This window comes from Ambystoma mexicanum, chromosome 3q (genome assembly GCF_040938575.1).
Source record: "Ambystoma mexicanum isolate Mex_15411 chromosome 3q, UKY_AmexF1_1, whole genome shotgun sequence".
Taxonomy (NCBI): domain Eukaryota; kingdom Metazoa; phylum Chordata; class Amphibia; order Caudata; family Ambystomatidae; genus Ambystoma; species Ambystoma mexicanum.
Genome location: NC_090926.1, coordinates 1,288,799,187 through 1,288,820,402, shown reverse-complemented (window position 1 = coordinate 1,288,820,402; position 21,216 = coordinate 1,288,799,187). Strand labels below are relative to the sequence as shown.

The following is a 21,216-nucleotide window of genomic DNA, read 5'->3' as shown; positions in this document are numbered from 1 at the left end:
TGTCAACAATTGGTATAGCATCTCTCTTGAGCTTGATATGATGTTCAAAATGTTTGAGTTTGCCTAACTCTTCAGTGAACACTTCTGGGAAATCTTTGGACCACATGTCTTCTATTTAGCAATAGAAACTGGTTCTGGTGCACTCGCTTGGACTCTCACTCCTAGTTTTCTTTTTTCCTCCCATCCAAGTAACGAGGCACCCTTTTCTGCTACTAATATATCTGCCGAGCATTTTTTGTCTTTGTACATCACTTGCGCATGGAATTCTCCCAGAATGTCTATTGACATAACCACAGGGATGGACCTCAGTCGGTTAGACTGAATATTGGTCTTTCCCTAGTACCTTATTCAGAGTTTCTCTCGATATGATGGTCCATGGCGAGCATGTATCAACTTTCATCATCATCTTGAATCCCTCGATTTCAAATTCATCCACAGGCCCTTTCTGTTCACCCACGACAGCCGAAATTTCAAAGACATGTCTCGGAGCAGTTTCTTGCGTGGCTGTCATTTCTGGTGCATTACATGTCATCTGGTATGTTACCACATTGTTTTGTCTCGGTTCCACCAGATTGATGGATGAATTCTTGCTTGCATTGGCAAAATGTCCTTTTCCTTTACATCTAAAACACTCGGAAAACTTTGCTGTACAGGTAGGATAATTCGGACCATGCTTTGGACTGCCACATCTAGTGCATCTTGAGTTCCACATTTCCCTTCTGTTTGCAATGAAATTTGGTTTCTTCCTTTGACCAACCGCACATACGGCTTGAGGGATCTGCTTATCGACCTTTAACTCCTTAATATATTGAGTGGTCTGTTCTATACTTGTGGCCAATTCGATTGCTTCTTCCAACTTAATGTCTTTGGCCAGCAGTTTTTCCTGAATCCTCCCATTGTTCGTGCATCTCACGAGTTGGTCTCTTATGAGTGAGTCATTCAATAACTCAGAGTCACATGACTCAATGTCCTTAAAGAGGCAATATAGGACTCAACTGATTCAGATGATTCTTGTGTGCATAGAAAAAACGTATGCCTTTCGAATGTTACATTTTTTTTTGTTGTTCAAAATGCTCTTACAATTGTTTTAGGTCCGTGGCATATTCATCTGCATTTCCTGCTTCTGCTGCTTGGGTTCTGGATTGTCCATCAAAAATGCTGCGTCCTTCATGTCCCAAGTTATGGAGCAGTAACACTTTTTTCCTAGCTGAACTGAACCTATTTCCTCTGATGGCCACAAGATAGTTCTCAAAAATGTCTTTCCACCTATCCCACCTAATAGGCGGACGGCCAGGTTCAATTAAAAATGACATGGGTGGGGGTATTGTTGCTGCCATGTCTGAGACAATGTATTGCCTTCTACTTTTCAATTGTTGCGCTGTAGTTTCTTTGGATTAATCCGTAGTGCAACTCTGTGTCATGCACGGTCCTAATGTGCCCTGCTGGCCAGCCTCAATAAACACAGTAATGCCTGAAAATCTCCCAGAATGTGGGAGTGATTGTCTCTCGCAGGAATGCTCTCTGTAACACTGGTGCTGGGCCTTTCTGGTGAGTGTTGCTAGGCAACTGGCATAACAAAGGCTATCATGCTGAAGGAAGCCCTGGCAGCGCTCATCGCGTAGCGTGCGTTGGCCATGCCCCTTGGAGCGCGATCATGAGCAAATGTAACTATGGGTGAGGGCCGCGGCTCGAGCGCGGTTTGGGGAAGGGGAGGGCTGTCCGAGTTTGTAGGGCGCCTGGCCAGTGCTGGGCTCGATGAGCGCTCCGGAGGAGCGATGTGTCGGTGCCGGAGGCCTGAGCACAAGGAGGCAGGAGCAGTGGCTCGCGGCAGTGCGCGGCGTGCGGCCGGCAGGGGCCGCTGGATTCCGGACTGTGCTCAGCCTTTCACAGAGCACGCCGGGTACACTGGTAAATGACACGATGTGTCGATGGCCCTCCAAACCCACATATGCCTCCTGACCTTAAGGAATTTCCCGCCTTGACGAGCAGGAGAGGGCTGTCTGAAGAATCCTCGTTGCCAATGTTGAGTAAGTATCCATGCCTTTTATCTGGTTTAACAAGTTTTTATTAGAACAACCATATGCGACAGCAGGCACAGTCCAGTTTCGACTTTTTCCAGAATGACATAACGTAGTAAACATTCTCAATCAGAACCTAATGAGCTCACAATGTTGCTTAACAACATGTCAAGCATTTAACCATCTACATACCTATAATAACATGTGAATATTGCAATAAACTAACATCTGCTTTAATTAAATGAATTATCATTAATTCATAAATGTCAATCATAACAGAAGGCCTGGTCTGCGCGCGTGCCTGCGTGCGTGCGTCAGCTGTCACGCACGAGGGTTCTATCTTGCCGTGCCAATTGATCACGCGCTCTTGCCACGCTTAAATATCTGTTGCATTGAACGGAACATGACGGCGGCACGTTGTCACGGCCGTTCCTCTAATGGTTGCCTCCCAGACATGCGCGCATGCGCGTCCTCTGCGTGCCTTGCGGCGCTCGAGTCGTCACTAGGCGGGAATGCTGAGGCAGAGAGGCACGGTTAGTAAGTAGTGGAGCGCGCATGCGCGTCCTCTGCGTGCGGCGCTCGTCATTCACTAGGCGGGAATGCTGAGGCAGAGACGCACGGTTAGTAAGTAGCGGAGAGCGCATGCGTAAGTAGCGGAGCGCGCATGCGCGTCCTCTGCGTGCGGCGCTCGTCAGTCACTAGGCGGGAATTCTGAGGCAGAGAGGCACGGTTAGTAAGTCGCGGCGGCCTTCTGAGGGAAACGTGTGAATAAAGCCCGGTGTATTTCAGTCAGGAGCTTCTAGAGTGGTCAGTGTTCGACTCAGGAAGACAAAAGGGCTTACTCCAGCCAGTGGCAGATTCTGTGGGCAGCACCTGACACAGGGCCCTAGGTGGGCGGGTCATGGAGGCGGAGCTTTGGGTGGGTGGAGTTAATTGTGGTAACAAGTGCACAATGGCAAACGTTAGGGACAAAAGCTATTTTTTATGAAGTTGTCTTTATTACTCGTGGGGGAAAGAAGGAAGTAATCACACCTTGATTGTTCGAAGAGCTTTTATTTGCTTTTACTTTGGGCATCGGATTATCCATCTCAGCCTTCTTGTTAGCGGGACCCCAAGCAACTGTTCTTGACTTGGTCTTCCTTAAGTTGTACACAGGATGGTTCAGGTTCCTATCTGATTGCATTAGAGACGTCTCAAGAGGACTCTCTACGAGTACCCAAACCACTCGCTTCGACAACTCACAATTAGCAGGGTTCAATCCACTTTATTTTCCAGCAAGTATACTGTTGTTGTTCTCTCTCTGGATCAAAGGCTACAGCCCACAATCTCCAGATATTATCCGTTAGGGTTAATAATAGTGCACTAACTGTTCCGGTAGATACACCTAGCTCCGCACTGTTAGTGTATTGCACTATTTATTTGCTATATTGGGCTAGATAGCCTCACTCGGCTAGGTTCGATGTTACTATCTACCCCCTATTCATCTCCAAGGTTGTGGACAGACAAACCCTGTGCACCAAAGTTTCACCAGTGGGAAGTTACTCGGGACCACCAACAATCACTCAGCCAACCAGGCAAACGGCCAGGACTCAGATCGCGTTTTGTAGTTATAGTCCTGTACTTAAGGCTACGCCAAATATTAGTCCCGGCACTTGAGTACTTCCTCTCCCGTGTCTAGTGTCTAGTGTCCGTTCTTCATGGCACTGATTAGCTTCACCTATATCTCATGTGTAAACAAGACACTACAGAGGTGCACGCCGCTACTAAATAGGGGCAAGGAGAACTAACAGCCATGTCAGACCGTACCTCCACCCAGCGTGTGCAATATTTCGCTGCGCGAGACCACCTCCGGCACCCCAAAGAGTATATTTATGTGCCAGACAACTGGCGTTTGAAAAAGAGTCGTAGGGAGCAGTAATTTGTAGCCACGACCTGAGTGGCCTGCAACCCAACCAGCCACAGTCCGGCCGCGGGATTCCACCCCCAAGGTCAACCCGGGCTCATAAACTCCCTACGCCCCGTCTGGTCTACTGCCTGGTAGGGCCGGCCACAACACTGTTCCCCAGTATATTTAGGGAACTCAGCTACCGCTCAACTGCGGCTCAACTACGTCCTCGCGGTTCTGCAGCCCCGCTCCACTGCAGTGTTTGCCAAGCAACCAGAACAGCACCTTAGAGGATCCACACGAGCCCCGAATCCAAGCCGTATCGGCCACCTGGCCACATTCCGCTCCGCGCTTGCTCCACGCTCACACGGCTACCACCTCGCTCCACTGAGGTTTAGAGAAAAGGACCTACAGGGGTGTGTCAAGCCGCACCTCACGTACGTGCTCGCGTATGAGCGTATGGAGGCCGCTTCCGACACAAGACGACCTGTCTTTATTACAGTTACCTAGGGGTCAGTTACGCTCCAGTCGAGCTTTACCTTTCAGAACTTTGAATCTCTCTCGGACCCCTCCTGAAGCTCAAATTAATGACTTTCAACTTTGACCACAGACAGTAACATTTGAAAAAAGACAAAAGCAGATTTCTCTTTAGTTTATCAGTGTCCCGATTATGCTCCATTGGGGGGGGTGAAGGGTTGACAAGCAGCAACCCAGGGTAGCAACTTCTGCACCATGCGCATGATGCCCTTGTACACCCATTGAATCTCAAAAGCAAGTTAGGGTGGCGAGTCACGTGTTTGATCCCTAAATAGTCACGTTTCACAGAGGCCCATCCATCCCCACAAGTCCACCCTTTCAGACAGGGGTGTTGCTAGATTTGGAAAAGATCTGGGCAATGCTAATGTCGGGACTGTCTGGACTCGAGGCTAGCTAGCCTTTTGGTTGTAGCCTCTGAGTTTCTAGCTCTTTGCAACAGATATATACGTGAGATGTGTTCTAGTTATATCAGGCGTGGCATTGCTTGTCTCGTGCCAATCATTTCAAACCAGATACACTCAGCATATTGGTGCAAGATCCATGGGGGAAGAAAGGGGAGATGTGTTCTAGTTATATCAGGTATGGCATTGCTTGTCTTGTGCCAATCATTTCAAACAAGATTGGTGCAAGATCCACGGGGGAAGAAAGGGGAGGGGGCTGTGGAGTGAGGTGTGAAAGAGAGCAAGCTAGGTGGAACGAAAAAGAAAAACAAAGCGGGGCAAAGAGTGCTTTTGAGGCGGATGAGAGGGGGGATGAGGGGAATACGATGAAAGGTGAGAGAGGTAATGATGGATACTAGAGAAGGACGATGAGAAAGAGGAACAGGAGGGGCAAGTGAGAAGTGGGATGGAGGGATGAGAACGAAGGAGAAAAGAATAAGGAAAAACGGAGTCTAGGAGAGGGAGTGAGAAAGATTATATAAAGTGAGTTAAGAGAAAGAAAGACAGAACATAGGATGGAAGAGGAAGTCGTGGGTAAAGGGGAAGGGCGATGGGATGAGATAAGAATGCAGGTGAGAGGATTGTAGAGAAACAGATGAACAAGATGGAGGGGAAGGGAGAAGAAGGCGGACAGGACGAGAAAGAAAGAGAAACAAACACAGATAGAGAGACACAGAGGCAACGAAGTGGGCCCCTGGTGGCATCGCACTACTGCGGTCCATGAACTCCCCCTCTGAGCTGGGCCCAGAGCCTCTGACTCACTGTGCCAGGGATGGTCCCTCTGCCTGGCGACCATTGGATCTGCCTCTGAATCAGGGCCGCAATAACCATAAGACAACTCTATAGAGTACTCTTCCCCAGCCAGGGCCTGGCCACGCAGCATATCAAACGGGCAGCCGTCACTACATCCAGCCCAGGGCACGCATTACAAATTAGACACGAATCACAAAACTGACTGCTGAGGCCTTCCAGAGTTCACCACACCAGAGGAGAGGCACCGAGAGGCCAAGCAGCGAATGGGTGGGAGGCCCTATGGCCGAGCACTGAGTGAGCAGAGAGGCTAGACTTCTCCCAGCGCCCCCAGAGAAGAAAGAATAATCACTAGATGGGCACTGACTGCACTGCTTTTAACACCTGGGCAAGCCCCATAGTTAAGCATCACCCACCGAAATCCGCTAATTCCGAAATTCCACCACACAAAGACTCCAAGTACGGATCTGCGCGGTGGCTGCAGCTGCACACTTCCGTCAATAAAGAGGCCAACCACCTACGTGTCCCATTTGATCCCCACAGCAGTAGCTATGTCGAGGCCCAGCAAAGATAAACAGTCAAGGAGGCAGGCAGTTCAGGACACATCAGCCTAAACTCTACAATGAATTTAAAACTAAACGAAAACACACAGTTACACACCCCTTAGTTTCGGAAGCACAGACTACATAAAAAATAGTAAATCTGCCATCTCTGTCCTCCCTCTCAACCTGTCTCCCCTTCCACTCCTCACCCCTCCCTCCAGCGCCATGAAGCGGCTTACAGTGGGATAGCGCGGACTACACACCCCCTTTAAATAAATACATCCATTTCCACGCAGAGGCCTGCAGACAAATGCTTAGAAACACTGGAAACAAAAAAACACTGGAAATAAAAAAACACCATCAAAGCCCCCAAGCCCACAATAGCCAAGTTTACCTGTGTTAGTAAGCAGCAGACCGCAAACACTGCTGGACGACAGCCTCCCTCGACTCGAGTAGCAGCACCTTCTCTTCTGCAGCTAGGCCCGGGCAATGGCGATTGGCGACTCCTTCCTCGTAGCACCACCACACTGGCACATAACACTGAGTCACCTGGCAGAGGCGGATCTAACGGTCTCCTTTCTTTCTCCCTTCCAATCCTGGGCCAGTGTAGGGACGTCACGAGACGTGTCTACGTCACGGTCGTCTCTCAGGTACCACTACCTACACTGGCCCAGGATTGGAAGGGAGAAAGAAAGGAGACTGGACTCTGGAGTGACGTCCAAGACGTCCAACTGAAAGGGCCCTGTGCTGCAAAGGTTGTTACATTGTGTGAGCTGGCGGCGCCCTTTACTTGACACTGACATGTAAAGTGTTAATGACTTTCTATTAGTGAGTGACAGATGCTCAGCGCCATTGCCTATTTAAGAATCACGCCATGCCGGGCAAACAGCTGGGGGCTTGCGCTACACAAATTCTGCTGTGTGGATGCCAGGCCTTGCAACTTTTTTTCCTGGTGTAGCCCCCAATAACACTACTGGAAGGCAATTACACTGACGTGCCATACTGTCTGAAGAACAGCTTCCTCATGTTACAGACCAGAGTCCATGAGTCTGCCACGTCTCACTTGCTTGGGTAGGGAGGGACCGATTAATTTTGCACAGGGCGCTGGTAGACCTGGGTCCACGACTGCACACAGTACAGGTAAGTAAACATGTCATATATTTTATAAATGCATTTTAAAGGTGCCTGGAAAGAGCACTTGCAACCCTGTTTGTGCCCCACGTTTAATGAACAAAATATGTTATGTATTGCACAAAATTCTATGTAATGGTTTATTGGAAATTCATACATACCAACATTCTGGAACACCTGGGAAGGAGTTTATGCCACTTAAAGCGGGATAAAGATATTTTCCCATAATATTGCATTGGGGATTTAAGTATTTTAGCCTGGAGAAAATAAAAGAAATAGCAATTTTTTCAATTCAAAAGTCAGGAGTCTCCTGCCTAAATGGGGAGGGTTGGCATGTATGCAAGGGTACCTATTTAAATAAAATCAAGAAGTCATCAGCAACTGGATCCTCAAGAAACAGTTGGTATGTCTTAGACTACGGCTGTACTGAATAGTGAATTTACTATTTGGCTGAATACCGAATTTACGATTTTACTAGGCCTTGTGACATTCGGGTTGTGCAAATGCAGTAAGAGAAGTGCATGGGAGAGCGGAGGAGGGGGGAGTGCTGGTCATGGTGGGGGCCTGTGAGAAAAACCAAGTGCCAGGGGAGGTCAGGTGGACAGAGCCAGGGGAAGCAGAGTGCAGGGGAAGGAAGGTCCACAAGCTACGTTCGAGGTAAGGGGTTGGAAGGGCTACAGGGGTGCAGGCCCAGCTAGGCTAGTGCAGGGGGGAGGGGCCCAGAAGGGCAAATGCAGGCTGTGGGGGATTGGAGGGGGTTAAGGGAGACCAAGTGCAGGGGTAGACTGGTCTAGGTGGGCCTGGTGCCCTGTAAGACTCTTAAGGAACCTGGCAGCCAGTCAAGAGGCAGATGTGGTTATTAGCAGGGTAGGGGTCGAGGGAAGGAAGAAGAAAAAAGGAAGGTCTCGAGAAGCTTCCGGAACTTAAGGAGATCCGGCTCAAGTCTGAGAGGGGCAGGGAGGCCATTGCAGAGGGAGGCACCTGCGGAGGAGAGAGATTACCTTCCACTCTGCTTGGAAACGCGTCTGATCTGTTGAGAGTTAGAGCTAGACGTCCGAAGGGCTCTAGCAGGGAGGTATTAAGGGAGTGAGAGAGTTGGATGAAGAGGGGTTCCAGACACCACAAAGCATTGTGGATGATGCAGAGGGCCTTGAACTTATTCCTTGCTGCAAATGGGAGCCAGTGGAGATATTTTAGGGCTGGAGAGACGCAGTCCTTCGGCTTGAAGCCAAGGATAAGTCTTGCAGTCCTGTTCTGGATTAGTTGAAGGGAGTGAAGGAGTTGGGCAGATTGAGGAAGAGGCTGTTGCAGTTGTCCAGCCTGGAGAGGACCAGAGCGCTGGAGACATTGAGTTTTTGGGGGAAGGTGAGGAAAAGAATAGTTGGTCCAAGCATTCGGCCAGAGCTGAATAGTGAGCCTAATAGTTTTAAAAGACAAAACAATACAGGGAATGCAAGGGCAGGACCCGGCGACCATCCCCCTCCAATTTTTGCAGGGGTGGACAGTGGGCCTTTCCGTGGTAGCCCCCCCCATATTGTTTTGTATTTTGAAAATTGCACAACTGCACATTTTAAAACTGCACAATTAGACAGATGTATATCAAAAATACATTTATTATAGGCCTTTATAACAAAAACATGATTAAACCACAGTTGTCAAGAAAACAATTATCACAGACGCTTATTCAGTATGTAACATATATACAATACTGCGATTAGCCTAATGCTGTGGATAGGGGCGAAAATAACCACAACCTGCAACTGAAAGGGGTCAGTTCAACACATTTATCAGATTAGGCAGTTCTTCATCAACAATACCTAATTTATGTTATCCAGCCCTACGAAATGAGGTGCCTAGACCTCAGAGTGTAATTGTGCATAATATGAAAAGCAGGTTCTCTTCAGGGGGCTGTCGCTGCTCAGGACTGGGCTTGAGGCGATGAAGAATAAGTTCCTATTTCCAGAGGAGGGTCTACCCTTGCGGATAGAGCGACTTTCGGATTTCAGAAATAGCTGGGGAGCGCAGGCTAGCCCAGCCAAGGTGAGTCTCTTTTAAGGGAATCTCATGGGTAAAAAGGGATGGATGTGCCAGGTAGCCACGGTAAGTGATGAAATCCTCACCGACCCTCAACACAGTCCAGACCAAACTTTGGCAGTCTAGCCCACTTTGCTCGTAGGTATTAGCCCTGCAGTTTAAGGCTGCTCTGGCTCTCAGCAGCTGTTACGCTCACCTGGCTCCATAGGGGTGTCGATCGGACCCGGACAGCTGCGACCTCCTCTAACGTGAAGCGTAGTGCAGAGATGACAGACTGGACTGGGCCGCCTAATCTCATCTGCTTAACCCGTAGAAGTATTCTCCTGCAAGTGGAGAAAGGGATTTAGCCACCCGTGGATTTTAGTAATGGCACCCCACTGTTCTTCCCACTAATCACCACCGATATTCACTTTCAGTAAGCTCACCTTATGTTTGTAAATGATGACCTCTCCATCCTGTGTGGAATGCAGGGGCGCGTAGATACCAGTTACTTCACTGGTTTGAAGGCGCTGGAAGATTTCCGGGTGAATATTGACTCTGAGGTTCCAGTCGAGAACCCGTAAGTATAAAGTTCAAAGAGTTCAATATGTCCGATGTTCACTCTTGTACATTCCTTCTTGTGTTGCAGCTGGGTCCAAGAGAAGATTGTCTTTTGGCAGCTGATGGTGTTCAGGCAAGAGTCTGTATTACCAAACACTGTCCGGCAAAAGATGCGTGTGTTTAAATTGCTGGTTTCTCTCTCCTTACAGGTGCGGTGTAAGAAGTTGCGGTTTGTTACAGAATAATGCCTCCGGTTATTAATCGGGTAAGTCTATGGTGGAGAGATTGTATTTGTTGGCTCTCTCGGCTCACTAGATGGTGGAATTCTGCTGAGAAAATGATGGAGGCTGCGCCGGATCAAAAAATGCTGTGAGGACTGGTGAGTATGGCGCGGCGCTGCAGCTGGCAATGCGACGCTTGTAGAATAATGTCCTCTTCAAGTTCGAAGACGTGATGGATCCGGAATTCAGGTAAGGATTGAGATATCTGTTTTCTAACCTTTCCTTCTTCTTTCTTCTATTGCTAAGAGCTCTGGATTCGAGACGGGCGTGGCTGAAGACTGGATATTGACTGCAGGCATGGTGAGCGTTACGCTGCTGGATGCAAAATAACGCAAAGCATGTGCTGCTGTTCGGGCGTGGTTTAAATAGCCTACAAAGTAGTTCCAGGTAAGAAGTCCCTAGAACCACACCCGAGTAAAAAATAGTCCCTGTAATAAAATAGTCCCATCCAGGTCTCACGTTGGCTTGGATTCATTTGCAGCATGGTCTGCATGAGGTAAGTATGGCGCCAGGACTGATTCCTATTATGAGCCTGGCGCCTAAGGCGCCAGGGCTGAACCCAGACAGCCCCCAGCTGGGGCTGCTGGGGTTTTATTAAATATCTGGATGCCTGCTCCCGGGGCTTATGGGCTTGATCCGGATGCCCGGGGATAGGCATCATGACAGCACCCCCCCTCAAGGCCCCTCCTAAAGTTGCTCTTCCCCTTGGTCCTGGTTTGTCTGGGAAGTTCCAATGGAATTTCTTCACCAACCGAGGTGCATGATGTGGTCACTAGGTTCCCATGACCTTTCTTGTGGTCCGTAACCCTTCCAGTCGATTAAATAAAAAGTCTTGATTTAACCATCTTAGAGTCCAGGATATTCTTTACCTCAAATTCAGGTTCTCCAACTATTAGGATAGGGTCAGGTGGTTTGGTTAATCTTGTCCCAGGTTGAACTGGTTTTGGAAGTGAAACATGAAAAACAGGATGAATCTGCATATTAGAGGGTAATTCCAATTTGACGGCCACCGGGTTGATAATGGCCTTAATGGTGTAAGGTCCCAAATATCTAGGATTGAAAGTTCGAATTCCCTTTAGCGGTATGTGTTTTGTAGCCAGCAAACTTGATCTTCAATCTGGTATTGTGGAGTTTCACTTCTATGTCGATCAGCATTTTTCTTGTATTTCTCCTTTGCTTGTTTCAAGTGTTCTATTGCTTCCTTAAAGGCTTGTGTAATAGTAGAATGCAGATGAGTCACTGCAGGCATTTCTAAGTGTTGAGGCGAATCGAGTTCTGAGGTTCGAGGATGATGTCCATATATGGTATAAAAGGGGCTTTGTCCGGTTCCTGAATGTACGGAGTTATTGTATGCGTATTCGGAAATCCATAAAATATCTTTCCAATTGCTTTCGGTTTGGTGTAGCATACAACGTAGATATTGTTCAAGAGTCTGGTTGGTCCTCTTCGTCTGACCATCAGTTTGGGGGTGGTGACTGGTTGATAGCCTTACGTCGATTTGCGCCAATAGCATTTCTTCCAAAATTGCGAAATGAATTGACTACCTCGGTCAGAGACCAATGCCGAAGGAAATCCATGGATTCGAACAATGTTTTCGAGAAATTCCTTGGCCAAAATCGAAGCGGAAGGTAATCCTTTTAAAGGAATAAAGTGGGCCATTTTGGAAAAAAGATCCACAATAACTAGAATGGTGTTAAATCCATTACACGGAGGTAGATCTGTAATGAAGTCTAAAGACAAGGTGTGCCATGGTGTAGGTGGAATATCCAAAGGTTGTAAAAGGCCAGCTGGTTTTTTCTTCTGACTTTTGTTTTGGGCGCAGATACCACAAGACATCACAAATGACTTTACGTCCTTTCGCCAGGTGGGCCACCAGAATTGTCTCTTGATTTTAGCTTCAGTTTTTGCGATACCTGGATGTCCTTCCATAAGGGCGTCATGATAATTGGAGATGACTAGTTCTTGTAGTTCCTTGTGTGGTAGAAATAGACGTCCATGATAGTAAGGCAGGTCATTGATGACTGAATAATCTTGGCCTTTCTTTACCCAGTCCTGCAGAGTCTGTAGAGTAGTTATGCCAAGAATTCTTTGCTCTGAAATTATAGGCACCAGTTCCGGGTTCGAATATACTTCTCCCATCCCTATTCGGGATAGGGCATCTGCCTTGCCGTTTTTACAACCTGGTCGATAAGTGATCACGAAATCGAATTCGGAAAAGAATAATGCTCACCGAAGTTGACACGATGATTGGGCCTTGGCTGTTTTCAAATACTGCAGATTCCTGTGATCGGTGATTATAGTGATGGTATGCCGGGCACCGAGAAGATAATGCCGCCAAGCCTTGAAGGCGGACTTGATGGCTAATAACTCCTTATCAGTAACCGCATAGTTTAATTCGGTGCTGAGAACTTTCTTGACCAGAATGCTACTGGATGAAGTTGACCGGTTTCAGGATCCTTCTGGGACAGGACAGCTCCCATGGCTAAACTGGATGCATCGGTTTCAACTATGTATGGAGGCTCAGGGCATGGATGCTTTAAGACAGGTGCAGACGTGAATTTCGATTTTAGCTCTTGGAAGGCTCTTTCAGCCTCTTCAGTCCACAAAAAACATTTGTTTGCAAAAGTGCTGTGATGGGGTGTACAATATGTGAGAATTCAGGAATAAATAGGCGATAGAAATTAGCAAATCCAAGCATCCTTTGTACCCCTTGAACAGAACTCGGTGATGGCGACTTGAGGATTGCGTCCACCTTTCGAGAGTCCATTCGAACTCCTTTTGGAGTCAGGATAAATCCCAGGAATTCAACTTCTGTAGAATGAAAAACACATTTCTCCAATTTTGCGTATAACTTGTGCTGGCATAGTTTCTCTAGGACTGCATAAACGTTCTTCACATGGTCTGATTCTGAGGAAGAGTACACTAGAATATCGTCTATGTATACAACAACACAAACGTCAATGAGTTCACGAAGGACATCGTTCATAAAATACTGGAAGGCTGCTGGTGCATTGCACAACCCGAAGGGCATCACCTGGTATTCGATTAACCCGTACTTGGTGCGAAAGGCAGTCTTACATTCATCGCTTTTCTTTACATATACCAGATGGTATCCCCCCGGAGGTCTAACTTAGTCTAGATACAAGCATCCTTTACTTGGTCTAGTAATTCGGGGATCAGAGGCAATGGGTATCGGTTTTTTACCGTAATCTGATTTAATGTGTGGTAGTCTATGCACGTTCTAAGGTCACCTTCCTTTTTAGGCACGAAGAATAGAGCTGTGGATGCAGGAGATTTGGATGGACGAATGAAGTCATTAGCAAGGTATTGGTCCAGATATTGTCGTAGGTGAAGATTTTCGCGTTCCGTAAGGGCGTAGATTCTACTGCATGGAGGTTGTGCCCCAGGTACTAGGTCCATTTGACAATTGTATGATCTGTGAGGTGGTAAGGTATTTGCCTGTTCTTTTTGAAAGACATCCTGAAATTCTTGATATTCCTGAGGTAACTGCACAACTGGATTAGTAACGGTGGCCAGGCTTTTGTTCAAGGTTTTTTCCGGGTAACAGGTGTGTGCACAATCTGGGAAGGTCACTCTCTTCTCTCGCCAATCAATACAAGGATTGTGTGTTTCCAACCATGACATTCCCAGAATTATTTGGAATTGCGGGGCCTTGATTAAATCAAACACAATAATTTCTCGATGCCCATCTTGACCCAACAGTGTCAGCTCAGTAGTGGAATGAGTTACAGGCCCAGAGGCAATTTCATTTCCATCGACTGTGGTGATGACATCCGAAGCGGTCTTTTTGCAAAGGGGTAGATTCATCCTTGAGGCCAATTCGTGGTCCATGTAGTTTCCTACGGCCCCGCTATAAATGTATGCCCTTACTGCGTGCCTTGGATCAATTAGGACCATTGGTATAATTAGGTGGGAGGTCTGAGTGTCCTTCTTTAAGCTCGGCAAGCGGACCTCTACGCTTGTCGGGCGTGGTCGTTTCCCGAATCAGGCTCTATTTGACTTTTGTCAGCAACTCCCACTACTTTCTTGGGTGGTTTTATAGGGCAATCCCGTAGAAAATGTCCTGCGGTTCCACAGTACAGGCACAATTGCATCTGCTGTCTCTTTTCTCTTTCCTTTTGAGTTAAGGGTCCTTTAACCCCCCCGATCTGCATAGGTTCTGATGCATCTGTTCCTTTGGGGGTAGCATTGGGTTTCACCCATACCCGACTCTCGACCTTAGCTCGATCAGCCTTTCTATTCTGAAGTCGGGGGTCTAACTGGACCACTAAGTCTATATATTCTGTGCAATCCTGAGGTGAGTTCACAGCTTGAGCCAAAACATCTTTGAGTTCTCCCCGAAGCCCACGATGAAATAATGTAATTAGTTTCTCCTCAGGCCATCCGGTTTCCACCACCAACCTATTGAAGGTTGCAATATAGGTTAGCAGATCCTGATTACCCTGTCGAAGGGATAAAAGTTTTATCCAGGGCCTGTCCCTGTGAATGTCTGGCGAATAGTCTTTCCATGCTTCTTTGAAAACCCTGACAATCCCGAAGAAGAGTGTCATCCTGGTTGACTAGTGGAATTGACCAGTCAGCTGCGCTGCCACTAAGATATGATAGTACAAAGGCTACTTTGGCTTGGTCATTTGGAAAAGCTCCAGGTCTGCATAAAAAGTGCAAGCGGCATTGATTCATAAACACTGCAAACCTTTTTGGGTCCCCAGCAAAGTGTTCGGGTGGAGCTAAAGGAATAGCCCCTGGTAGGATTACTTGCACAGGATTGCTCGATGAAACAGGAGCTGGGTTTCCCCCGAGTCCAAGTAGGGGTGTTTGCCCAGCTTGATTTTGCAGCAGTTGTCTAGCAAGATCATCTCTGCGTTCCTTTCACACAATCAGTTCTCCCCTGAGGGCTTTAGTCTCTTGGCGCGCAGAGTGCACTTCCGCCCTAAGTTCCCCTAATAATTCGGCTAGTTGGTCTGTTTCGGAGGTTTCCATAACGCCCGGGTGAGAATTTGTAGATAGACTTCGCGTTCTGTTACGCTCACCTGGCTCCCACAGGGGCGTCGATCGGACCCGGACAGCTGCGACCTCCTCCAACGTGAAGCGTAGTGCAGAGATGACAGACTGGACTGGGCCGCCTAATCTCGTCGGCTTTACCTGTAGAAGTATTCTCCTGCAAGTGGAGAAAGGGATTTAGCCACCCCACTGTTCTCCCCACTAATCACCACCGATATTCCCTTTCAGTAAGCTCACATTATGTTTGTAAATGATGAGCTCTCCATCCTGCGTTGAATGCAGGGGCGCGTAGATACCAGTTACTTCACTGGTTTGAAGGCGCTGGAAGAGTTCCGGGTGAATATTGACTCTGAGGTTCCAGTCGAGAACCCGTAAGTATAAAGTTCAAAGAGTTCAATATGTCCGATGTTCACTCTTGTACATTCCTTCTTGTGTTGCAGCTGGGTCCAAGAGAAGATTGTCTTTTGGCAGCTGATGGTGTTCAGGTAAGAGTCTGTATTACCAAACACTGTCCGGCAAAAGATGTGTGTGTTTAAATTGCTGGTTTCTCTCTCCTTACAGGTGCGGTGTAAGAAGTTGCGGTTTGTTACAGAATAATGCCTCCGGTTATTAATCAGGTAAGTCTATGGTGGAGAGATTGTATTTGTTGGCTCTCTCGGCTCACCTTATGTTTCTTTGTCCCCTAGATGGTGGAATTCGGCGGAGAAAATGATGGAGGCTGCGCCGGATCGAAAAATTTTGTGAGGGCTGGTGAGTATGGCGCGGCGCTGCAGCTGCCGATGCGACGCGTGTAGAATAATGTCCTCTTCAAGTTCGAAGACGTGATGGATCCGGAATTCAGGTAAGGATTGAAATAATATCTGTTTTCTAAACTTTGCTTCTTTTTTCTATTGCTAGGAGCTCTGTATTCGAGACGGGCGTGGCTGAAGACTGGATGCTGAGTGCAGGCACGGTGAGCGTTACGCTGCTGGATGCAGAATAATGCGAAGCATGTGCTGCTGTTCGGCGTGGTTTAAATAGCCTCCAAAGTAGTTCCAGGTACGAAGTCTCTAGAACCACACCCGAGTAAAAAATAGTCCCTGTAATAAAATAGTCCCATCCATATCTCATGTTGGCTTGGATTCATTTGCAGCATGGTCTGCATGAGGTAAGCAAAGTCTATGAGCCTGGCGCCTATGGCGCCAGGACTGATTCCTATTATGAACCTGGCGCCTAAGGCGCTAGGACTGAACCCAGACAGCCCCCAGCCGGGGCTGCTGGGGTTTTATTAAATATCTGGATGCCTGCTCCCGGGGCTGATGGGCTTGATCCGGATGCCCGGGGATAGGCATCATGACAGCAGCTGCGGGTCGGGATGATCGTCCCTGGCGGGACAGTAGTCTTTATTCAGCTCTCGAATGAAAAGGAGAAGGATAGTTCCGGTGCAGCACGTCTCAGGACACGGTAGGGCAGAGCTGCAGGCACTTTCAGCGACAGTCACCACAGCGGGGCGACACAGTGCCTCAAAGGCTCATGGTGAGGCGCACACTCATAAATCGCAACCCAGAGGAGGTAGGACAATGAGTTTTGGTGGGAGGGGGCCCAGGACAGCACACAATCGATTCCCAAAGTCTTGAGCATCAACTCAGTACGGCGGCGTTCCTGTGCAATACCCTCGGTTCAAGCTGGACAGTTTACTGGATGGCCCAGGAACACATCCGAAGAAGCTGTTTGTGAGTAAGTAGGAGAGGCTGAGAGTAGTTTTTCCCACTACTCCAAAGGGTCAAAGCACCCTTGCAGGCCTTCTTGGTTTGATGACAAAAGCAGGGTTCTGACAGGACAACAGCGGGGTCAGGGTGCCAAACCTTCCTAGCACGTCATCCCCGGTTCCTCGAGTCTGCTCTCTCGTTAAAGATACTTGGCTCCTATTGAAGTTTGGTGTGAACTTCACTTTTATTGATCTGTAATGGATGCAGATCGCCTTCAAGATTCGGTTCACGCTCAAATCCCAGATAGCCAATGGAAGATCTGCTCTCTTGCATGCACGCCAGACGTGGGGCAATTGTGGCCCACTGTGGTTCCAGTCATTCACGACTACCAGGCATACTGGCACCAGTAGTGTGGATTGGGACCAGACAGTTCCAACCCTCTTCCTGGGCACTAACTTGACATGCAAGAGCCTGCAAAAGATGCAGTTTTCCTGGAATAAACTAAGGAATAACCTGGTCTCTCGACCTGGGGGAAGTTAAAGGGACAAAATGGTGAAAGGACAGAACAAAAGGCTTCGTGGCATGGCCATTTTCGGCACTGGCCACAGTCTTGGACCAAATGCAGTAAACGCGGTATGTCCATAAAAACGAAGTAAACATACTTTTAAAGTGAGCTGCTGCCACCAGTTCGTCCTAGGCACACTTGTACAATCACCAGAAAATCCTTAGAGGGCGGCTAGGGCCATAAAACAAAAGGACCTCTATGCGCAGTACTGTAAGGTACTTGGCACATAGATAAAAAGTTACCAAGAAATGGCAACATAGTCGAAGACCAAGGGACACATAGTTTCGAGCATTCGGGAAGTGCACGGAAGTGCTGTGCTGTTGTGCTGGAGACACTTTTTCGTTTGTGCTTGGATTGGCGTTTGAAGCTGCCCCGCATGCCTGTATGCTGGAGAGGAAGCACAGGCGCTTGAAGTCGCAGCGAAACGCAACTTTGGGAATCGAACTCCATTGCAACAACACTTTGCGTCTACAGCCCCGCCCCCCACCCACAAGCACACTACATTACCTGTGTGCACGCGCATTCGCGCGCGCATTCGGGAAGTGCACGGAAGTGCCGTTATGTTGTGCTGAAGACACTTTTTCGTTTGTGCTTGGATTGGCGTTTGAAGCTGCCCTGCATGCCTGTATGCTGTAGAGGAAGCACAGGCGCTTGAAGTCGCAGCGAAACGCAACTTCGGGAATAGAACTCCATTGACAAGTAAATATTCCATCATATGGGACCTCTTGTTGGGACTCTTGCCACGTGCGGGACTCTTGCTCTTTTGTTCTATGTTCTTGTTGAAGCTGGTTGTAGCTGGTGAGGAAGTGCCACTGGTAGATGTGAAAGACGCAACTTACGTCTTTTTTGTTCTGTTGCAGCAACGCTTTGCGTATACAGCCCTGCCCCCCACCCACAAGCACACTACATTACCTGTGTGCACGCGCATTCCCGTGCGTATTCGGGAAGTGCACGGAAGTGCCGTGCTGTTGTGCTGTTTGGCTGCTTTGCAAGAGCGCAAACGCCACCCCACTTGCCCTAAGGTTCTTTTTATCTTTCCCCCGTGTTTCCCTCGTGTTCTATAGCTATCAGTGCATTTTGCAGGCATGTCCAGACTGTAGCAGCTTTGGGGTGAGTGTATTGTGGCCTGATTCAATTGTAACTATATGACTTTTCCATATGTCGTTTTGTCTTTTGCCAGTTTTATTTGTTGAGGAAAGTATGAAAGCTTGCTTTTTAATGTCTTTTTAGATTAGACTTTGCTGAACATCTTTATGTATTTTAAGTATCTCGTTTCTGTAAATTGTGAATTCTCCTCAGTGCCCTGTGCTCAGTGTGTTTAGAGCTACTTGTGGTGTTGGGTAACAATAGGTATTATCAGAATTGTTTACTCATTTATTTGTTTCACATTGTATTCACATTGCTTTTTTGATTTGAAAAAAGATTGAGGTTGAGATTGGACCCGCAGCTATTGTTTGTGTGTCATACTGGTGAGTAGGTATGGACAATTATGACAAAGAAATAGCTATGCACAAAAATGTGCGCAATAGGTGCGTATGTGTCCCGAAGATTATCACACGTCCAAAAAAAGGTGTTGTCCAGGGAAACCCTATTACTGGCTATTTTGCGAAAACCCCAACCCTTACTACAAATGTCCAACATGCGACCATTGGTAAGGAACTTCGCAATATGGCATCTGTTGATTTGGTATCAGAACTGACATGTGACCTTGGATGTGTAAGCGCGAAACTCCTATGCAATGTCTTTTGTGCCCAACATAACACTAACTGTGTGGATTTGAATGAGCTGAAGGTTTGTGATAATGCCGCTCCAAGCGTCATTTCTAGTCATTTCTAGTCACCTTGACCCCACCATTAACGACTTTGTGCCTGGTATTGCTAGAACATCTAACCCTAATATTGCAATGCTTGGGGCCATGAGTAATAGTGGCCAACTAGCAAATGTTAGCACTAATGCTTTTGTCCATAGGGAACCTGACAATAATGGTAAGAGCACTATTGATATATCTATGTCTGAGCTTGATGAACTGGACATTGAGTGCATGGGCATTGATCGCGAAATATCTCTGGCTGAGCTTATCCCTACCCCATTGTTCTTTACTCCTCCTACTAAGATGGCACTATCATTGGGACCTGATATTTCCATTGTCCCTAATGTTAAGCCTGTATTGAAGAATGAGGGTGGGTTCAATGTTGATATCCCATCTGTATTCAGTTTTAACACTACCTCACCACATAAGAAGAATCTGAGCACTTCTCATAATGTTATTACTGACTATGGTGAAGGATCATGTGCAAATGATGATGTGGATTCCAGCATGAATTCAGACGAAATGTTTAATGCTCTAGAAAACTTGCTCTCGATGTTACTTGAGAAGTGTGCACACTTAGAAACCAAAATTGATGTCCAATTACTATTAATTCACTCCACTTTGAAGGAGAATCGTTGTGAAGTGTGTGCAAGCAAGCAGAGTACGACACCTATTAAAACCCTGCCTGAAACAAAGGCTAAGAGAAATCTTAAGGGTCAAGGTGCGACTGTAGCAAAGAAGACCACTCTTGTTAAAAAGAAATCCAGTAGTGTACACCAGGCTATTATGTACAATAAGCGTACTGTTAAAAAGCAAAAACATCTAGCCATAAGATCAAATGACGGGCCTTCAAATGTCACTCCTGTGATTGGGTCGGAAGCACCCGTTGAAGTTGAAGCGGAGAATAATCGTGATCCAGTGATTGATATCTCTCAGGCTAAAGAGCTGCCCTCTAATAATGCCCAGTTTGTTCCCAAATCTAATTGTGTGTTGGTAGAATCCTCGCAGTCTTCTGTTATGGCAATTGAGCCATCAACAAGGTCGTCAAAGGCAGTAGGATATACCAATATTCCCGCAATATCCAATCAATCCACACTACCTGATGCACGGGTAATAAAAAATACTACTAATGCCTCTTCATCGCACGCAAACACTGGCAGTGGTCGGAATTGCCCAGGCATGCTATTAGCCTTACAAATCACGTTAGTTCACATGGAAAAGTGTCCTTCCCCTTTGAACCGCGCTGCAGTACTGAGTTTATTTAAAACCATTGTTCCTCTTAGGGTAATCACATCTAGTGATATCCGTTTGGTTGACCAGCTTGAGCTTCCTAACTAATATATAACTAATGTAAGTTTTGAAGCTGAAGCTATGTTGAACTACATAATGGGTTATGAAGTCGAGCTACTACGTCTTGGCTATGCCATACATAAAGTTATGATACCTGCCATAAAACTGCATAACAGCCTTGCAGAACAGAGGTCTAATATTACTAACCAACATGTCCCTATCTCTAATACTCGGGCAAATGCGGTACTTGAGAAATGTCCGCTCACACAAGGAACCAATACTGTGAAAAATAATACTGGTGTCATCCCTGAAGGCTATTGGCAATGGTTGCCTATGACCTTTAAGCACCTTTTTGCAGAATCCCGCAATGACCAGTTTCCATGCAGGTGCTCTATTCCTGGAATACCCAGGACACATGCATTTGTTTCAGGATGAGGGCTTAATTGAATGTATGGCATTATTTAACATCATTGCACTCCAGGAAACGTGGTTAACTGCCGGAATTCAGAATGATGATAGAAGTACCGTCCATCAAATAGCCTCGAAGGATCCCCTTGGTCGTCCAAAGGGTGGTTCGTTGATATCTGTGCAATCACCATGGACGATTAGGAAACTATCACTTTCTACTGACTATGTATTAGTAGCAAAACTAACTTGGCTGTCGGTAGTTCTAATTGTCATTA

The 21,216-nt window shown here is 47.2% G+C and overlaps 1 protein-coding gene across 1 annotated transcript in view; it reads left to right on the top strand.

Annotated features, from left to right (window-relative positions):
• Nucleotides 1-2,721: 2,721 nt before the first annotated feature.
• BRME1 (break repair meiotic recombinase recruitment factor 1) overlaps nt 2,722-21,216 on the top strand; it is an 837,863-nt gene continuing 819,368 nt past the window's right edge. The window contains exon 1 of the mRNA XM_069652891.1: nt 2,722-2,747. The gene's annotated coding sequence lies outside the window, so the exon portion shown is untranslated. The remainder of the gene's footprint in view (nt 2,748-21,216) is intronic.